The sequence below is a fragment of the Arachis ipaensis genome, chromosome B6, assembly GCF_059453495.1.
Source record: "Arachis ipaensis isolate K30076 ecotype BB chromosome B6, ASM5945349v1, whole genome shotgun sequence".
NCBI classification, from domain to species: domain Eukaryota; kingdom Viridiplantae; phylum Streptophyta; class Magnoliopsida; order Fabales; family Fabaceae; genus Arachis; species Arachis ipaensis.
In genome coordinates, this window is record NC_142441.1 from 55433675 (window position 1) to 55452881 (window position 19207).

At 36.4% G+C, this 19207-nt stretch overlaps 2 non-coding genes across 2 annotated transcripts; one reads left to right on the forward strand and one right to left on the reverse strand.

The window, feature by feature from the left end:
* Positions 1 to 1746: 1746 nt before the first annotated feature.
* Positions 1747 to 1854, reverse strand: LOC148555650 (small nucleolar RNA R71). The gene has a single exon (XR_015887079.1). It is a non-coding gene; the product is annotated as a small nucleolar RNA R71 (small nucleolar RNA).
* Positions 1855 to 5510: 3656 nt separating this feature from the next.
* Positions 5511 to 5617, forward strand: LOC148555651 (small nucleolar RNA R71). Its single transcript, XR_015888093.1, has one exon. It is a non-coding gene; the product is annotated as a small nucleolar RNA R71 (small nucleolar RNA).
* The last annotated feature ends 13590 nt before the right edge of the window (positions 5618 to 19207 follow it).

Below are 19207 nucleotides of genomic sequence, written 5' to 3' on the forward strand. Positions count from 1 at the left end.
GGTGTCTTGCATGTCTTTCTTTTCTTAAAAATTTTCAAAAATATGTTCTTGATGTTCATCATGATCTTCAAAGTGTTCTTAGTGTTCATCTTGACATTCAAAGTGTTCTTGCATGCATTATTTGTTTTGATCTTAAATTTTTATGTTTTGTTTCATTTTGTTGTTTTTCTCTCTCCTCATTAAAAATTCAAAAGTAAAAAAAAATATCTTTTCCTTATTCTTCTCATAATTTTCGAAATTTTGAATTGACTTGGTCAAAAATTTTTAAAATTTAGTTGTCTTTTGTTAGTCAAGTCAAAATTTCAATTTAAAAACTTTATCTTTTCAAATCATTTTCAAAATCAATTCTTTTTCATTTTTTTTATGATTTTCGAATTTCATTCTTAAAATTTTTCAAAATCTTTTTCATTTTTCTTTTAATGTTTTTGAAAATTTTAAAACTAATTTTTCAAAATCTTTTTCTTAATTTTATTTCATATTTTCGAAAATACTTGCTAACAATTAATGTTTTGATTCAAAAATTTCAAGTTTGTTACTTTCTTGTTAAGAAAGGCTAGATCTTTAAATTCTAGAATCATATCTTTTAGTTTCTTGTTAGTCAAGTCATAAACTTTAATTTTAAAAATTAAATCTTTTTAATTTCCTTTTCAATTCTTTTTCAAAATAAATTTCAATCATATCTTTTTAAAATTTTAATTTAAAAATTTTTTTCTAACTTCTTATCTTTTCAAAATGTATTTTCAAATCTTTTTCAACTAACTACTTGCCTTGTTTGTTTTAATTTTAAAAAGTTTACTATTTCTTATCTTTTTCAAAACCACCTAACTACTTTTCTACTAATTTTCAAAAATCACTAACCACTTTTCAAATTTTTTTAATTAACTAATTGTTTTAAATTCTAATTTTATTTCTTTGAATATTTTTGAAACTAACTTAATTAATTAATTAAAAATAAAAAAATTTTTCTTTTCCCTCTTCTTAAAATTTGAATACTCTCTCTCTTATCTCTTTCTATTTATTTATTTAATTACTAACACTTCTCTTCTACTCATAATTCGAACCCCTCTCTCTTCTCTCTGTTCGAATTATTCATCTTCTCTTTCTACCTCATTCTTCTATTCTTCTATTCTCCTACTCACATAAAGGAATCTCTACACTGTGACATAGAGGATTCCTCTTCTTTTCTATTTTTTTCTTTTTTATATGAGCAGGAACAGGGATAAAGAAATTCTTGTTGAAACTGATCCTGAACATGAAAGGACTCTGAAGAGGAAGCTAAGAGAAGCTAAAGCACAACACTCTGGAGAGGACCTAACAGAAAATTTTGAAAAAGAAGCAGACATGGCAGCCGAACCCAACAACAATGCTAGAGATGCAAGGAAGATGCTTGGTGACTTTACTGCACCAACTTCCAACTTCTATGGAAGAAGCATCTCAATTCCTGCAATTGGAGCAAACAACTTTGAGCTTAAGCCTTAATTAGTTTCTCTAATGTAGCAGAATTGCAAGTTTCATGGACTTCTATTGGAAGATCCTCATCAGTTCTTAGCTGAATTCTTGCAAATCTGTGGCACTGTTAAGACCAATGGGGTTGATCCCGAGATCTACAGACTTATGCTTTTCCCATTTGCTGTAAGAGACAGAGCTAGGATATGGTTGGACTCACCACCTAGAGAAAGCCTGAACTCTTGGGAAAAGTTGGTTAATGCTTTCTTGGCCAAGTTTTTTCCACCTCAAAAGATAAGCAAGCTTAGAGTGGAAGTCCAAACCTTCAGACAGAAGGAAGGTGAATCCCTCTATGAAGCTTGGGAGAGATACAAGCAATTGATCAGAATGTGTCCTTCTGACATGCTTTCAGAATGGAGTATCTTATGTATATTCTATGATGGTCTGTCTGAATTGTCTAAGATGTCATTGGACCACTCTGCTGGTAGATCTCTTCATTTGAAGAAAACACCTGCAGAAGCCCAGGAACTCATTGAAATGGTTGCAAATAACCAGTTCATGTACACTTCTGAAAGAAATCCTGTGAAGAATGGGATGACTCAGAAGAAAGGAGTTCTTGAGATTGATACTCTGAATGCCATTTTGGCTTAAAATAAAATATTGACTCAGCAGGTCAATCTAATTTCTCAAAATCTAACTGCAATGCAAGCTGCACCTGGCAGTACTAAAGAAGCTTCCTTTGAAGGAGGTGATTATGACCCTGAGAATCCTACAATGGAAGAGGTGGATTACATGGGAGAATCCTATGGAAACACCTATAATCCTTCATGGAGAAATCATCTAAATTTCTCATTGAAGGATCAGCAGAAGCCTCAACAAAGCTTCAATAATAATTATGATGGATGAAATAGGTTTGGCAATAGCAAACCTTTTCCATCATCTTCTCAGCAATAGACAAAGAATTCTAAGAAGAGTATCTCTGACTTAGCAACCATAGTCTCTGATCTATCTAAGACCACTCTCAATTTCATGACTGAAACAAGGTCCTCCATAAAAAATTTGGAGGCACAAGTGGGTCAGCTGAGTAAAAGAGTTACTGAAACTCCTCCTAGTACTCTCCCAAGCAATACATAAGAGAATCCAAAGTGAGAGTGCAAGGCCATCAATATATCCAAAGTGGCCAAACCTATAGAGGAGGAGGAGGCAGTGATTTCTAGTAAGGAAGACCTTGCTAGACGTCCACTGACCAATAAGGAGTTCCCTATTGAGGAACCAAAGGAATCTGAGGCTCCTATAGAGACCATAGAGATTCCACTGAACTAACTGTTGCCATTCATGAGCCTTGATGAGTATTCTTCCTCTGAAGAGGATGAAGATATTGTTGAAGAGCAAGTTGCTCGATATCTAGGAGCAATCATGAAGCTGAATGCCAAGTTATTTGGTAATGAGACTTGGGAGGATGAACCTCCATTGCTCATCAATGAACTGAATGCCTTGGTTCAATAGAAATTACCTCAGAAGAAACCAGATCCCGAAAGGTTCTTAATACCTTGTACCATAAGCACCATGACCTTTGAGAAGGTGGTGCGGAATTTAAAGTCCACAAACTAACCGGCAAGTGCACTGGGTCGTACCAAGTAATACCTTACGTGAGTAAGGGTCGATCCCATGAGGATTGATGGATTAAGCAATAATAGTATTTGATAGTCTTAGTTAGACAAACAGAAAAGAGCAATTGAGAGTTCAAAAGCATTAAACAATAAAGAAGAGTTTGAAGACATGCAGGTGAATAAGTTGGGAGTAAAATATTGAGAAGACAGTTAAGGTTTTAGAGTTATCTATTTTTCTGGATTAACTTTTCTTACTAACTATTTTAATCATGTAGGATTTAATTTATGGCAAACTATATGTGACTAGACCTTAATTCCTTAGACCTTCCTAGTCTCCTCTAAAATTCATTAGCTGCTAATTCCTTAGTCAATTAATTCCAATTAGAAGGTGATGATCAAATTCCAGTTTATATGCCACAAAAACTCTAATTACCCAAAAATAAAAGGATTACATGCCACGTATCCGATTAAATCCAGATAATTAAAATTTAGAAGAATATGTTTTCAGGCTGTTGTTCAAGTAAATAGCTTTTCCAAGTTTTACAAAAACGCATTTAGAAAAAGGATCATACTTCCGTTCCACCCAAATTCATAAGATGAAGAGCGAGAAAAATTCTTAAATTATAAATCCATGCATAAATTAAAATAGAAAAAGCAATAAAATTAATCCATCTTAATAATGGAGGATTAGTTGCTCATAGTTCAGAGTAGAAAATAAGGATTCTAATAAAATGTATTTTGGTAGTCTGGGATTGAATAATGTTGAGGTGGTATACCCCTATTTATCTCTAATCCTAATTAATTTAAAAACCAATCTTTAAAACTAACATAATATCTTTTTCTATTTTTAAAATTTGAATTTAAATTAGAATTAATTATAACAATCAGCAGATCTTCAATTGATGGATGGGGACCACTTAGCTTCACTAGGATCCATGCCTAACTTGGGCTTGGAAGCATGAATTGGAGTTTAGTTGAGTGAAGCTGCACCTAACTTGGGCTTTAGTGCACCTAACTTGAAGTGGGAAGGACCAATCTCACGTATAGTTGTTGTGTCTTGTGCCTAACTTGAGAATTTCTCAAGTTAGGCGCAGCCTTGGCAGCGAGTTCGGAGAAGAAGTATGGACTATTATATATTATTGGAAAGCTCTGAAAGTTAGCTTTCCAACGCCACTGGAATCGCGTCCATTGAACCTTTGTAGCTCGAGTTATTTAGGTTTGAGTGCAGAGAGGTCAGGGTTGACAACATCATTCGCCTTCATCTCTTCTTCTGTAGAAACTCCATCAAATCCAGCTGAATGCTACCTAAAATAAACAGAATTGCACAAGACTCAAAGTAGCATCCATATTGGCTAAAAGATAATTAATTCTTTATTAAACTCAATAATTTAGATGCAAATTCACTAGGAAAAGATAGGAAAGATGCTCACGCATCACAACACCAAACTTGAACTGTTGCTTGTCCTTGAGCATCCAGAACTAATATAAGCTTAGGATGTGAATTTTCATGAGAATGAGAGTTCAATTAAGCTCATGTCTCTTCTTATAGTGTGGTTTACAACTGCAATCCTGAATAGTTTTGGCATCTCACTTTATCCTTTGAAGTTCAGAATGATTGGCATCCATAGGAACTCAGAATTCAGATAGTGTTATTGATTCTCCTAGTTCAGTATGTTGATTCTTGAACACAGCTACTTTATGAGTCTTGGCTATGACCCTAAGGATTTTTTTTTCCAGTATTATCACTGGATACATAAATGCCACAGACACAGAGCTGTGTGAACCTTTTCAGATTGTGACTCAGCTTTGCTAGAGTCCCCAGTTAGAGGTGTCCAGAGCTCTTAAGCACACTCTTTTTGCTTTAGACCAGTTGTTGTAATTGTTCTGTTGGAAGTCGCCCTGAGAATTATTGTTGAAGTTTTGAGGTCTCTGAGGTTGGTCCCTCCATCCAAAAGTTGGGTGATTCCTCCACCCCTGATTGTATGTCTTAGAATATGGATCATTATTGGGATTTCTAGGACCACTCCCCATGTAATTGACCTGTTCAGAAGAAGGTTGAGCATAATCATAATTATCATTTTGCATAAAGTTACCTGCCATGTCATAGGAGGTCTCTTGGGGTGGATTTTGAGTGTTGATAGCTGAGACTTACATGCTACCCATCTGTTGAGTAAGTAGATTTATCTGCTGGGACATAAGCTTGTTCTAAGCAAGAAGAGCATTAACAGCTTCCACTTCCAGCATGCCTCTCTTCTGAGAGGTCTCAGAGTTCACAGGATTCCTGTTAGATGAGTATAAATATTGGTTGCTTGCAACCAATTCAATCAGCTCAATAGTCTCCTCTGGTGTCTTCTTCTTGTGCAGTGAACTGCTTGCAGAAGTATCTAAGCTCATCTTGGACATCTCGCCCAAGCCTTCATAGAAGATATCTAGTTGCATTGGGTCCATTTGGAGAACATGTCCGGAGGGCATTGCCTAGTCAGTAGCTTGTATCTCTCCCAGGCTTCATAAAGGGTTTCACCCTCCTTCTGTCTGAAGGTTTGAACCTCCAACCTAAGCTTAGTCAGCTTCTTTGGTGGGAAAAATTTAGTGAAAAACTCTGTAACAACCTTTTCCTAAGTATTCAGACTCTCCTTTGGTTGGGAATCTAGCCATAGCTTTGCTTTATCCCTCAGAGCAAACGGGAAGAGCATGAGTCTATACACCTCTGGGTTCACTCCATTTGTCTTCACAGTATCACATATCTACAGAAAATCAGATATGAACTGATTTGGATCTTCATGAGGAAGTCCATGATACTGGCAATTTTGTTGCACCAAGGTGACCAATTGTGGCTTCAACTCAAAGTTGTTTGCAGCTATAGGAGGCATCACAATACTTTTTCCATAAAGATCCACAGTAGAGGCAAAATAAGAGCCAAGCACTCCCTTTATTGCTCATCCCCATTCGGATTTGCCACATTGGCATTAGCATTATTATTAGGATCCATAGTGGATTCTGTAGCCTTGTAAAGTCTTGCTTGTTGTAAACGTCGCCTGAAAGTTCTTTCAGGTTCAGGATCAAAGTCTAAGAGAAGTTCTTTGTCTCTGTCCCTGCGCATAAACAAACAGAAGACAAGAAAAGATGGGACTCTCTACATCAGCGTACAGAGAAGTCCCTGTGAGGTAACTTGTGTAAAATAATAAAATAAAAATACTAAATAAAAAAATTTCAAAAATAATAACTGAAATTAAAAAAAAAAATTTGAAAATTTAAAAAGAAAAATAAACAGGAAAATTAAAATAAAATCCATTGGGTAACGCCAAACTTAATTTCAGAAATTAAAAAAAATTTTAGTGCTATTTTATTTTTTTATTTTTTTATTATTATTTTTTTTAAAGATAAAAATAAAATAAAACTAATAGAATATAAAAAGTAAAAAAAATAACAAAAAAGAAACAAAGTAAAACGAAGAAGAAAAAAATGAAAAGAGAAATAAAATAAAAAAAATCGACGAGATTTAAATAAAAAAATTTAAACGGAAGTAAAAAAAATAATAATAAATAAATAAATAAAACGGGGGCAGGGATGGGAAACCAAAACGAAACAGCAGAGGAGGGGGTACATGTGAAAGAATGAAAGGAAGAATAAAAGAAAAATAATTACGGGAATAAAAATAAACAAATAAATAAACAAAAATTAATAATACTAAAATAAAATTAATTAAAAGAAAAATTATCTAATCTAAGAAATCAAACAACGAGTAGTTGTCAATCACAATCAATCCCCGGCAACGGTGCCAAAAACTTGATGCGGAATTTAAAGTCCACAAACTAACCGGCAAGTGCACCGGGTCGTACCAAGTAATACCTTACGTGAGTAAGGGTCGATCCCACGAGGATTGATGGATTAAGCAACAATAGTATTTGATAGGCATAGTTAGACAAACAAAAAAGAGTAATTGAGAGTTCAAAAGCATTAAACAATAAAGAAGAGTTTGAAGACAGGCAGGTGAATAAGTTGGGAGTAAAAGATTGAGAAGACAGTTAAGGTTTTAGAGTTATCTATTTTTCCGGATTAACTTTTTTTTACTAACTATTTTAATCATGTAGGATTTAAATTATGGCAAACTATATGTGACTAGACTCTAATTCCTTAGACCTTCCTAGTCTCCTCTAAAATTCATTAGCTGCTAATTCCTTAGTCAATTAATTCCAATTAGAAGGTGATGATCAAATTCCAGTTTATATGCCACAAAAAATCTATACCCAAAAATAAAAGGATTATATGTCACGTATCCTGTTAAATCCAGATAATTAAAATTTAGGAGAATATGTTTTCAAGCTGTTGTTCAAGTAAAGAGCTTTTCCAAGTTTTACAAGAACGCATTTAGAAAAAAGGTCATACTTCCGTTCCACCCAAATTCATAAGATGAAGAGCGAGAACACTTCTTAAATTATAAATCCATGCATAAATTAAAATAGAAAAAGCAATAAAATTAATCCATAGAAATAGATAGAGCTCCTAACCTTAACAATGGAGGATTAGTTGCTCATGGTTCAGAGTAGAAAATAAGGATTCTAATAAAATGTATTTTGGTAGTCTGGGATTGAATAATGTTGAGGTGGTATCCCCCTATTTATATCTAATCCTAATTAATTTAAAAACCTATCTTAAAAACTAACATAATATCTTTTTCTATTTTTAAAATTTGAATTTAAATTAGAATTAATTATAACAATCAGCAGATCTTCAATTGATGGATGGGGACCACTTGGCTTCACTAGGATCCATGCCTAACTTGGGCTTGGCAGCATGAATTGGAGTTTAGTTGAGTGAAGCTATGCCTAACTTGGGCTTTAGTGCGCCTAACTTGAAGTGGGTAGGACCAATCTCGCGTATTGTTGTTGTGTCTTGCGCCTAACTTGAGAAATATCAAGTTAGGCGCAGCCTTGGCAGCAAGTTCGGAGAAGCAGTATAAACTATTATATATCGTTGGAAAGATCTGGAAGTTAGCTTTCCAACGCCGCTAGAATCACATCCATTGGACCTCTGTAGCTCGAGTTATTCAGGTTTGAGTGTAGAGAGGTCAGGGTTGACAGCATCATTTGCCTTCATCTCTTCTTCTGCAGAAACTCCATCAAATCCAGCTGAACGCTACCTAAAATAAACAGAATTGCACAAGACTCAAAGTAGCATCCATATTGGCTAAAAGATAATTAATTCTTTATTAAACTCAACAATTTAGATGCAAATTCACTAGGAAAATATAGGAAAGATGTTCACGCATCAGAAGGCTTTGTGTGACCTGGGGTCAGGTATAAACCTCATGCCACTCTCTGTAATGGAGAACCTGGGGATATTTGAGGTACAAGCTGCAAGAATCTCATTAGAGATGGCAGAAAAATCAATGAAACAGGCTTATGGACTTGTAGAGGATGTCTTAGTGAAGGTTGAAGGCCTTTACATCCCTGCTGACTTCATAATCCTAGACACTGGGAAGGATGAGGATGAATCCATTATCCTTGGAAGACCCTTCCTAGCCACAGCAGGAGCTGTGATTGATATGGAAAGAGGAGAGTTAGTCCTTCAATTAAATGAGGACTACCTTGTATTTAAGGCTCAAGGATCTTCCTCTGTAACCATGGAGAGGAAGCATAAAAAGCTTCTCTCAATACAGAGTCAAGCAGAGCCCCCACATTCAAACTCTAAGTTTGGTGTTGGGAGGCCACCGTCATGCTCTGAGTGTCTGTGAAGCTCTATAAGAGCTCACTATCAAGCTATTGACATTAAAGAAGCACTTATTGGGAGGCAACCTAATCTTATTTATCTATGTTAATTACTTTTTCATTACATTTTCCATTGTTATTTAATGTTTTCTTTAGGTTGATGATCATGTGGAGTCATAAAAACAGCTACAGAATTAAAGCGGAATCAAAAATAGCATCAAAAATAGCACACCCTGGAGGACAGGCTTACTGGCATTTAAACGCCAGTAAGGATTGCAGAATGGGCATTTAACGCCCACGCAGGCAGCATTCTGGGTGTTAAACGCCAGAATGGGCAGCATTCTGGGCGTTTAATGCCAGTAATGGCAGCATTCTGGGCGTTCAGAAAAACGCCCAGTAAAGAAGCATTCCTAGCGTTTAACGCCAACCAGGGTATCTAACTGTGCGTTAAACGCCCAAAGAGGCAGTCAAGTGGGCCTTAAACGCCAAAATGGATAGCATTCTGGGCGTTTAACGCCAGGAAGACACAAGGGAGGTAATTTTGTTTCCAATTCCAATTTTTTCAATTTTTCATGTTTTAATTCATAATTTTTTGCATCAAACATATTTTAAACGTTCATCTTTCAATTTCTATTTTCAAATATTAATAATCTTTCTAATTCTTTTTAATTCTTTTTTTCAATTCCTTCCAAAACGATTTCAAAACTTACATATCTTTTCAAATTCTTTTCAACTCTTTTTCTTATATACAGTAATAAGTTTTCAAAATTAATTGCATCATTCTTCTTCTACTCCCTTCTATCTTATTTTGCTCGAGGATGAGCAAACCTTTTAAATTTGGTGAGGAAAAAAGCTCAGCTTTTTTAATGGCACCTAAGGCCGGAAAAACCTCTAGGAAGAGGAAAGGGAAGGCAGTTGCTTCCAACTCTAAGTCATGGGAGATTTAGAAATTCATCTAAAAAGCCCATCATTAGAAAGAGGATGAAGCAAACTAGAGGGCCCACTCATGAAAAATATTTTCTGAAAAAGAAAAAGAAGTACATGAATTTCGAATTCTATCTTGAAAATAGTTTAATTATTTTGATGTGGTGGTAATACTTTTTGTTTTCTGAATGAATGCTTGAACAATGCATATTTTTTATAGTGAAGTTTATGAATGTTAAAATTGTTGGCTCTTGAAAGAATAATGAAAAAAGAGAAATGTTATTGATAATCTAAAAAATCATAAAATTGATTCTTGAAGCAAGAAAAAGCAGTGAAAAACACAAAGCTTGCAAAAAAAAAAGAAGGACGAAAAATAAAGAAAAAGAAAGAAAAAACAAAGCAAGAAGAAAAAGCCAATAGATCTTTAAACCAAAAGGCAAGAGCAAAAAGCCAATAACCCTTTAAATGAAAAGGTTCACCCAATTATGTGTCTATGGCATTTATGTATCCGGTGGTAATACTGGAAAAAAAATGCTTAGGGTCACAGCCAAGACTCATAAAGTAGCTGTGTTCAAGAATCAACATACTAAACTAGGAGAATCAATAACACTATCTGAATTCTGAGTTCCTATGGATGCCAATCATTCTGAAATTCAAAGGATAAAGTGAGATGCCAAAACTGTTCAGAAGCAAAAAGCTACTTGTCCCGCTCATCTAATTCAAACTAAGCTTCATTAATATTTTGAAATTTATTTTATTTCTCTTCTTTTTATCCTATTTTGTTTTTAGTTGCTTGGGGACAAGCAACAATTTAAGTTTGGTGTTGTCATGAGCGGATAATTTATACGCTTTTTGGCATTGTTTTTATATAGTTTTTAGTATGTTTTAGTTACTTTTTATTAAATTTTTATTACTTTTTATGCAAAAATCACATTTCTGGACTTTACTATGAGTTTGTGTGTTTTTCTATAATTTCAGGTATTTTCTAGCTGAAATTGAGGGACCTGAGCAAAAGTCTGATTCAGAGGCTGAGAAAGGACTGCAGATGTTGTTGGATTATGACCCTCCTGAACTCGATGCGGATTTTCTGGAGCTACAGAAACTCTTGGGCTTTCCAGCAATATATAATAGTCCATACTTTGCCGGAGATTTGATGGCCCAAACTGGCGTTTAAACGCCCACCAGAGACCCTTTTCTGGCGTAAAACGCCAGAACTGGCACCAGAACTGGAGTTAAATGCCCAAACTAGCATCCAAGCTGGCGTTTAACTCCAAAAAAGGCGTATGCACGTGTAAAGCTCAATGCTCAGCCCAAGCACACACCAAGTAGGCCCCGAAAGTGGATTTCTGCACTCTCTACACTTAGTTACTCAAATTCTGTAATCCTTAGTAACTAGTTTAGTATAAATACTAGTCTTTCATATTGTATTGGCATATAGATCTTTTAGAACTTTTATCAGATCTTTAGACTATTATGTTACATTTGGGAGGCTGGCCATTCGGCCATGCCTAGACCTTTTTCTCTTATGTATTTTCTTCGGTGGAGTTTCTACACCTCATAGATTAAGGTGCGGAGCTCTGCTGTTCTTCATGAATTAATGCAAGTACTATTGTTTTTCTTTCAATTCACACTTACTTCTTCTCCAAGATATAATCTCGTACTTAATTCAGTTAAGTCAGAATGAAGGGGTGACCCATCATAATCACCCACTATCTTTGTTACTCGCTTAGCCAAGATCCGCGTGCCTGACAACCACAAGCGGTCTACATAATGTTCAACGTAGTCATTGGACGACACTCGGAGTATAATCTCTTGGGTCTCTGATCCACGGATTTGACTTGCCTCTCCTGACAACAGAGCATTCAAATCCATGAGATTAGAACCTTCGTGGCAGCATTCTTGAGATCCAGAAAGTCTAAACCTTGTCTGTGGTATTTTGAGTAGGATCTGGGATGGGATGACTGTGACGAGCTTCAAACTCACAAATGTTAGGCACAGTGACAGTGTGCAAAAGGATAGAGAGATCCTATTCCGACACAAGTGAGAACCGACAGATGATTAGCCATGCGGTAGCTGTGCCTGGTATTTTTTATCCGAGAGGATGGATGGTAGCTATTGACAACGGTGATCCACCAACATACAGCTTGCCATGGAAGGGAGCACGCATGATTGGATGAAGACAATAGGAAAGCAGAGGTTCAGAAGCAACAAAGCATCTCCAAACACTTATCTGAAATTTCCACCAATGAATTACATAAGTATCTTTATTTCAATTTACGTTTCATTTATCTTTCAATTATTAAAACCCATAACCAATTGAACCTACCTGACTAAGATTTATAGGATGACCATAGCTTGCTTCAAGCCGGCAATCTCCGTGGGATCGACCCTTACTCGCGTAAGGTATTACTTGGATGACCCAGTGCACTTGCTGGTTAGTTGTACCAGAGTTGTGAAAACTGTGATCACAATTCCGTGCACAAGCGAGTCAATGATATCATCTGGATTGTAAGTTCCTAAAGATGCCAAGCATTCTAAGTTTCAATGGATAGTGAGATGCCAACACTATTCAGAAGCAAAAAGCTACTAAGTTCCTCTTATCTAATTGTAACTATGCTTCATTGGAAACTTAGAAATTTATTGTATCTTAATTTTCTTTCTTATCCTACTATGTTTTTAGTTGTTTGGGGACAAGAAATGGTTTAAGTTTGGTGTTGTGATGAGCAGATATTTTATACGCTTTTTGGCATCACTTTAATATAGTTTTTAGTAGGTTTTGTTTAGTTTTTATTGAGTTTTTATAGGTTTTACTGTTAAATTCACATTTTTTGGATTATACTATGAGTTCTTATGTTTATGGAGCAGAAGTTTGATTCAGAGACAGAGAAAGCACTGTAGATGCTATCCGGATATGACCTACCTATATTCGGAAGAGCTTTTTTGGAGCTACAGAAATCTAAATGGAGCACTCACAACAGCTATGGAAAGATGACTTCCAGAGCTTTCCAATATTATATAATAGTCCATACTTTGCTTCGGATTAAAGGCCCAAAACTGGCGTCCAACGCTAGCTTCTTGCCCCCTTCCTTTCGTCCAGTGGCCAAAGAGCAGAGACCAATGTACAAACGCCCAAAGAGGATCCCCTAGCGGGCGTTCGACGCCCAAGAGGCCTCACAACACGTGGGTCTTATCAAAGCTCATCCCAAACACTCACCAAGTGGGCCCCAGAAGTGGATTTTAGCACTAAATAGACTGTTTTACCCTTACTAGCCATCTGTTTAGTATTTAAAGTGTATTTTACATAATCATTAGACATCACGCATACCATTCAGCCGTATTTTCATTTTACATTTTACTTTACTTCTGTATGAGTTTCTAAACCTCCTAGGTTGAGGGGAGGAACCCTGCTGAGTCCTATGAATTAATAAAAGTACTACTATTTCCCTTCGATCCGTGTTTGATTAATTCTAAGATGTATATTCGTACTTCATCGTGATGAATAGGATGATCTAACAAATTAGCTCTATTTATCACATTAAGAAGAACGTGCCTGAAAAACACCTGCGTCTACTTGGGTTCAGAGCGCGTCTTTCACCGGACAATGACGAACCAACAGCTTGGGTTCAGATGGCTAATGCACGACTTCGTTGGAGAATTCTCGAGACATCAGTTCAGCCAATTTTTGGGGAGATTAGGGTCTCTGTGGTAGAGGCTAGAACCCAAAGATGCATCATTCTCTGATCCGGAAGATCCGACCTTGTCTATGACGTTTTGAGTAGGATCATTAAGGAGAATGGGATGTACGAGCTTCACCCTTAATCAGAATGGATCCGCACTAAACCTGGTTTCGAATCTGGAGGAGTATTAGCAGCTGCTCAAACCAATGTCAATCACATACAGCTTGCCATTGAAGAAATCACTCACAAGCAAAGAGAACAGTAATACCAGAGTTAATTCAGAAAGACAAAGCAACTCCAATCCTCAACTATATTCCTATTACTGATTGCCCTTGTCTCAATCCAATATAATTTATTTACAAATACAAATTATGAATAGTTTCCTCTAATCCATCAACCTTCTGATTTGCATGACTAAAACCTGCAAGATAACCATAGCTTGCTTCAAACCACAATCCTCGTGGGATCGACCCTGACTCGCTCAGGTATTACTTGGACGACCCAGTGCAATTGTTAGTACAACAGTACAAAAGTGTGGGGATTCGTGGTACCAAACGCCAGAGGCAATCCTAGAGCTTCATATCCATCATGAGATTCAAGCTTAAACCATAAGTAAATTTAAAACATTAACTTTAAAACAACATTGAAAAAGGGGTAATCTAACTTAGGGAATTCTAAACTAACAATTCTCCATTGTCCCACAGCCTTCGCCTGCCTAACCACCACGTGATCCCATCGCCCCTGCCTTCTGAACCTCCTCAATCATAGTAAAATACACAGATAGATAACAATGCAAGTAAAGCAAAAGTATAGCATGTATATCAAGAAATTCAAGTAGCATTTAGTCATGTTATATAATTAGGCAAGCAGTTCAAGTTGGCAAAGCAAACAAACAGATAGAAGATGCACATGATGAATGCCTGTCCTATTGGCTGTGATATCACATTTTCGGTTCAACTGCCAACCCGACACATCTCCATGGAGATGTTGCCCTCCAGTATCATAATGGGAACCCCTGAGATATCGTTCCTGGAACACGGTCCAAGATATAGTGCCTGCACACTCTAGTGATCCGAAGGGATTTGAGCGGGATACTCTTGCCACGGACCTCACATCTCAACATAAGCGGGATAAACCTACCGTCCTTACGTCGCCACCGCAACCTCGACAGGCGGGATTAACCTACCATCCCTGCCAGGCGCATAGCGTCTCAACAATCTCAGTATAAAACAGTGATTTAGTGGTTTTCAGAAATCATTTTTCAGTATATCAGGAATCCATCATTCCATTCTGAGTCCCAGACTCGTCTCAACTAGCATCAATTCATAATTTTCCACAATTTATAGTCATGATTATCAACATAATACGCTGCTTTCTCACTCAACCAAATTCATCCTCAGTACTCCAGAAACCTAAGCCTCCGTTTTCTAAACTTTTTACAAGAAAAATATCTAATTAAATTTTCCCAAAGCATCCCCCATGTATTGACACCTAAAAACAAGCTAAAGGATCTTAGATAAGTATTATGGAAGTTTACAAGCTTGCCGGGAAGGTAAAATAGACAAAAAATAGATTTTTATTGAAAAACAGGACATTGTGCGTACGTATAGGATTGTGCGTACGCACGCACAGAAGAATTTTTAAGAAGTGTGCGTACGCACAGAAGGAAAAAGTTGTCATTTTAAACGCACACACAGATACGTGAGATCGCGCTGAACTAACAGCCATTCCCAGTGTGTGCCTGCCCACGAGGCTGTGCGTACGCACTGCTTGCAAATTCCGCCGGGTGTGTATGCGCACCAAAGTGTGCTAGCGCTTCCAACAGTAGGCACCTTCCTATGTGTGTGCGCACAAGGCTGTGCGTACGCACAAGTCAAAAATTGCCACTGATGGGAGCACGTGCACAGAAGTGTGCATGCGCACACAAACCATAAATCATAAAACTCTGCAACATCACAGAATTCAGATTTTGACACCAAACTTTAAACAGTCATAACTTTCTCTACAAAAATCTATTTTTTAAAAACTTTATATCAATTTAAAGCTCTCAAAGCCATCTTTAATTTAATTTAAGTTATGATCCGTCAAAGTTTACCAAAAATCCAATTTTACTAAAGTTCACTAATTTCTCAAATCCTTAAAATTCTTAACCAAAACCAATCCAAAACCATACCGAACTCCAATTTACCTCAGAATTTACCCCTTTTGTGTCTCATTCTAAAAAACTTACCAAGTTTCCATTCACATTACCCAATTCTCAACTCCAATGATCAATTATATCATATTAAAATAATTTCTCACCCAACACAATCATCAATCACCATTATATCACTAACAATCATCATTATCAAACTCATTCAACTTCAATCTCAAACTTCAAATATCATTTATCAACCTCAACATCACAATTCATTAAAATATTCAATTTCATAAAAGCATCATACATCCTAATTCAACAATCTCAACAACCATTTCAATCCAACCTATCCGATGGGTCACTAGCCTAAGTGTCCAGAAATATTATATATTACATAGAGGAAACCAAAACCTTACCTTGGCCAATTCTCAATATACACAAAACCGAAGATTGAGTACAAATCAAGATTCCACAAGTTCTCAAGCCACCAAATCCACTTCCAAGCTATTCAAGTCACCAGCATTCTCCACACAACACCAATTCAAGCTATATACACATAATTCATAACTAAATCAACCTAGGGTTTCATCAAAATTACAATTTCACAAGGGTTGAGAATAAACTTACTCTATCCAAGATTGATTAGGTCAAACCCAATAGGAACCAAAGGCTAGAGTGTACCTAACCACCCAAAATCACAAAATTTTACTTAATACAAAACCCAAAAACTCGAAATTCTTAGGGCAGGAAATTGATCAGGTAATTTCAAGAAGCTTACCATAAGGCTTAGCTAGAACTGACGGACTCGGTGAGAGCTTCGTGTAGCCACTAACGGCACACGAATCGGAGCATCGTAGCTCAAGATATGATGGATTGAAGAAGAGAGTGAATAGTAACTTTCTCTCTTCTTCCCCTCTTCCTTTCAGCTGGTGTGTGTGTTGTGTTTGTTTTAAATGAGCTGAATGGGGCTTATTTAATGAGCTTATATATGTTGGGCTTGGGCCCAATTTAGATCCAGTCCAATCCGTTAGCATTTTTGACCCGTTTGGCCCAATTTCGAGCCAAACCATTAAAATTTATGCCCGGTTTTCAATTTCTAACATTTTTCTAAGGTTCTCTACTGTTTTTAGTTATTCTCGCATAGTACCGGACAGACTTAAGTCGGTACTGCCGGATCATTTAACAGTTCGAGTTTTTATGCAGTTTTTCGCAGAAAATTTTATTTTTCTCACTCAGAAAAATCTACTAAGTCCGAATATCGTATTTAAAATTTCTAATTTACATTCTAAATTTTTGGATCCTATTTGGGCTATTTATTTAATTCATCAGTTAATTTATCACAGTTCTTACATTGGGGGTGAAGATGTGACAAGGGTGAGCAAGAATTGGGGCACCAAGTTGGTGCCCCTGGAATCTTGAGATGGTGGCGTTTTGTACAGCAATGCGAGGCCAATGTTGGGGCACCAAGTTGGTGCCATTTGAAAGCTCAAAGGTTGACATTTTAGATGTCACAAATGAAGTTTAAAATGCCAAGTTGGAAGCTCAAACTTGCTCCCTGGAAGGTGTGATGAAGGAGGGCGTTTGGGGCTTAGTTTTGGGCATTCAAAATGCCAAATCTAGCCCACAATTCATGCCTCTGATAGTCTTGGTGTTTTAGATGCACTTAATGGGTGTTTGAGGCGCCAAGTGGTGTCTTGGGCATTTTAGACACCCTTAGTGGGCATTTCACACGCCGATTTGGCATTTCAGCATTTGGGCGTCAATTTGTTGCTCCTTTTGCATGGCCCAAATGGTATGGAAATATAGACTATCATATATCGTTGGAAAGCCCTAGATGTCTTGTTTCCAATGACGTTGGAAGTGCACCATTTAGATCTCTATAGCTCATGTTATTCGTATTGGAGTATAGAGAGTTTAGGTTGCCATTTCATCCTTGAACTTCTTCTTGTGAAAGTACCAAGGTTTGATCCTGGGGCTCAACACTTCCTCCAGTCATATAATAATTTCTCATGCATGCTTTTCTCATTGCCCACCTATCAAGCATTATAGATAGTGCATCAAAGTAATATACATGATGACTTACATACTAAGTGTGACAATAATGCTTGTGACAACTTCACTTAGTACATTCTATTGCATCAAATTCACCTTGTATATTTATGAAATAGCTACAATTTCAATTTATGCTTGATGATTCATTTCAGGAAGAGATATTTCATGAGATCAATTGTTTATTAGCTAAAATTGCATGAAAATAAACTAAAGACTAACTAAAATAACAACTAGAAACTACAAATGATGCACATGCATCAGATAATACAAAATAACGAAAAAATAGAAAATGAAATAAGCTCTTCCGAACTTTGTCGCCTATATCATCCTCCCGGGTTTTCACTATAAGGTTACATAATTGCTATAATAGGATACGTAAAATAAAACTATTTTTAAAGTACAGTGATCACTTCTCGTCTTATATATCTTCTCAAATATCCAGGTTCACATTCACAAATCTAAAAATCCTTTTCAAAAGAGAACTTAGTTAATTCCTCAAAATCTAAAACCTTTTTCCTTTCTGGTAAAACCTTAAAAGTTTTCCTAGATAGTATGAATGACCAACATGTCCCAAGCATAGGTTCAATTAAGTCTATGTTGTAAGAGTTTAATTTTTCATACTTTACTAGACCATCAACCTGAAAGTAGTTACCTACGCGGTATAAATGATCATCCTGTTCCAAGCATAGGTTCATTAAGTCTAGGCTGAACCAGTTAGATACTTTATACAGAACTAGACCTCAAACATACCAACCACGGCCTCAGGCCCATCCAGTCTGACACGGCCACCTGGTGCAGAATTTATAACCCACAAACAAACCGAAAAGTGCATCGGGTCGTACCAAGTAGTACCTGAAGTGAATGAGAGTTGATCCTACGAGCATTGATAGAGTAAGCAATAATAATTGAGTGATTCACTTAGTTAGATGACAATGAGAATTATTGCTGGTTTAGAATCAATCAAAGACAAGAATCAATTCATTAGTAGCATAGTCTAAACCAACAATGAATTCTAAACATCAAATATTAAATCCAATACAAAATAACCGACACTATTTAGCTCCTGGGTCGTCTTCCCTAGGAGTTGCAATGAAATGTAGAATTATTGGCTATGAGAGAGAGCATGGGGAATCGGGAAAGCAAGAGAGCAAGAAATGTAAATAGCAAGAATTGAAACAAGCATGCAAGGAATTAAAAGGAAAGCAATCAAAAGCAATGCAAATAGAAATCAAATAGCAAAAAGGGCTCTTGGCAAGACGTGGGGAATTTAGGATTCCTATCCTAGTTATGGACCACAAACATGGCAATTGTGTTGAATCAATTCAAATTAGTCAATCCTCCTTGAGAATTAGTCAAAAGGGCATAATTGATCTCAATCCATAAGTCCTAGTCAACTCACTAATTACTTAGTGAAAAACTAGCGTCAATGGAAACCAAACCAATTAACTATTCTCACACAATGCAGAATTGACATCCACAACTCAATTCCACCCAAACACCCAATTTCTCAACCAAGAGTGTGAAAACTAAACATGCAAGGAATTTACATCAAAGCAATTAAATGCAAGGAAAGAAAACTTCAAATTCAAGAAAACATCTTAGAAAGTAATTGAGAGCTAAGCTTACCTATCCTAGCCATTAACCACAAACACA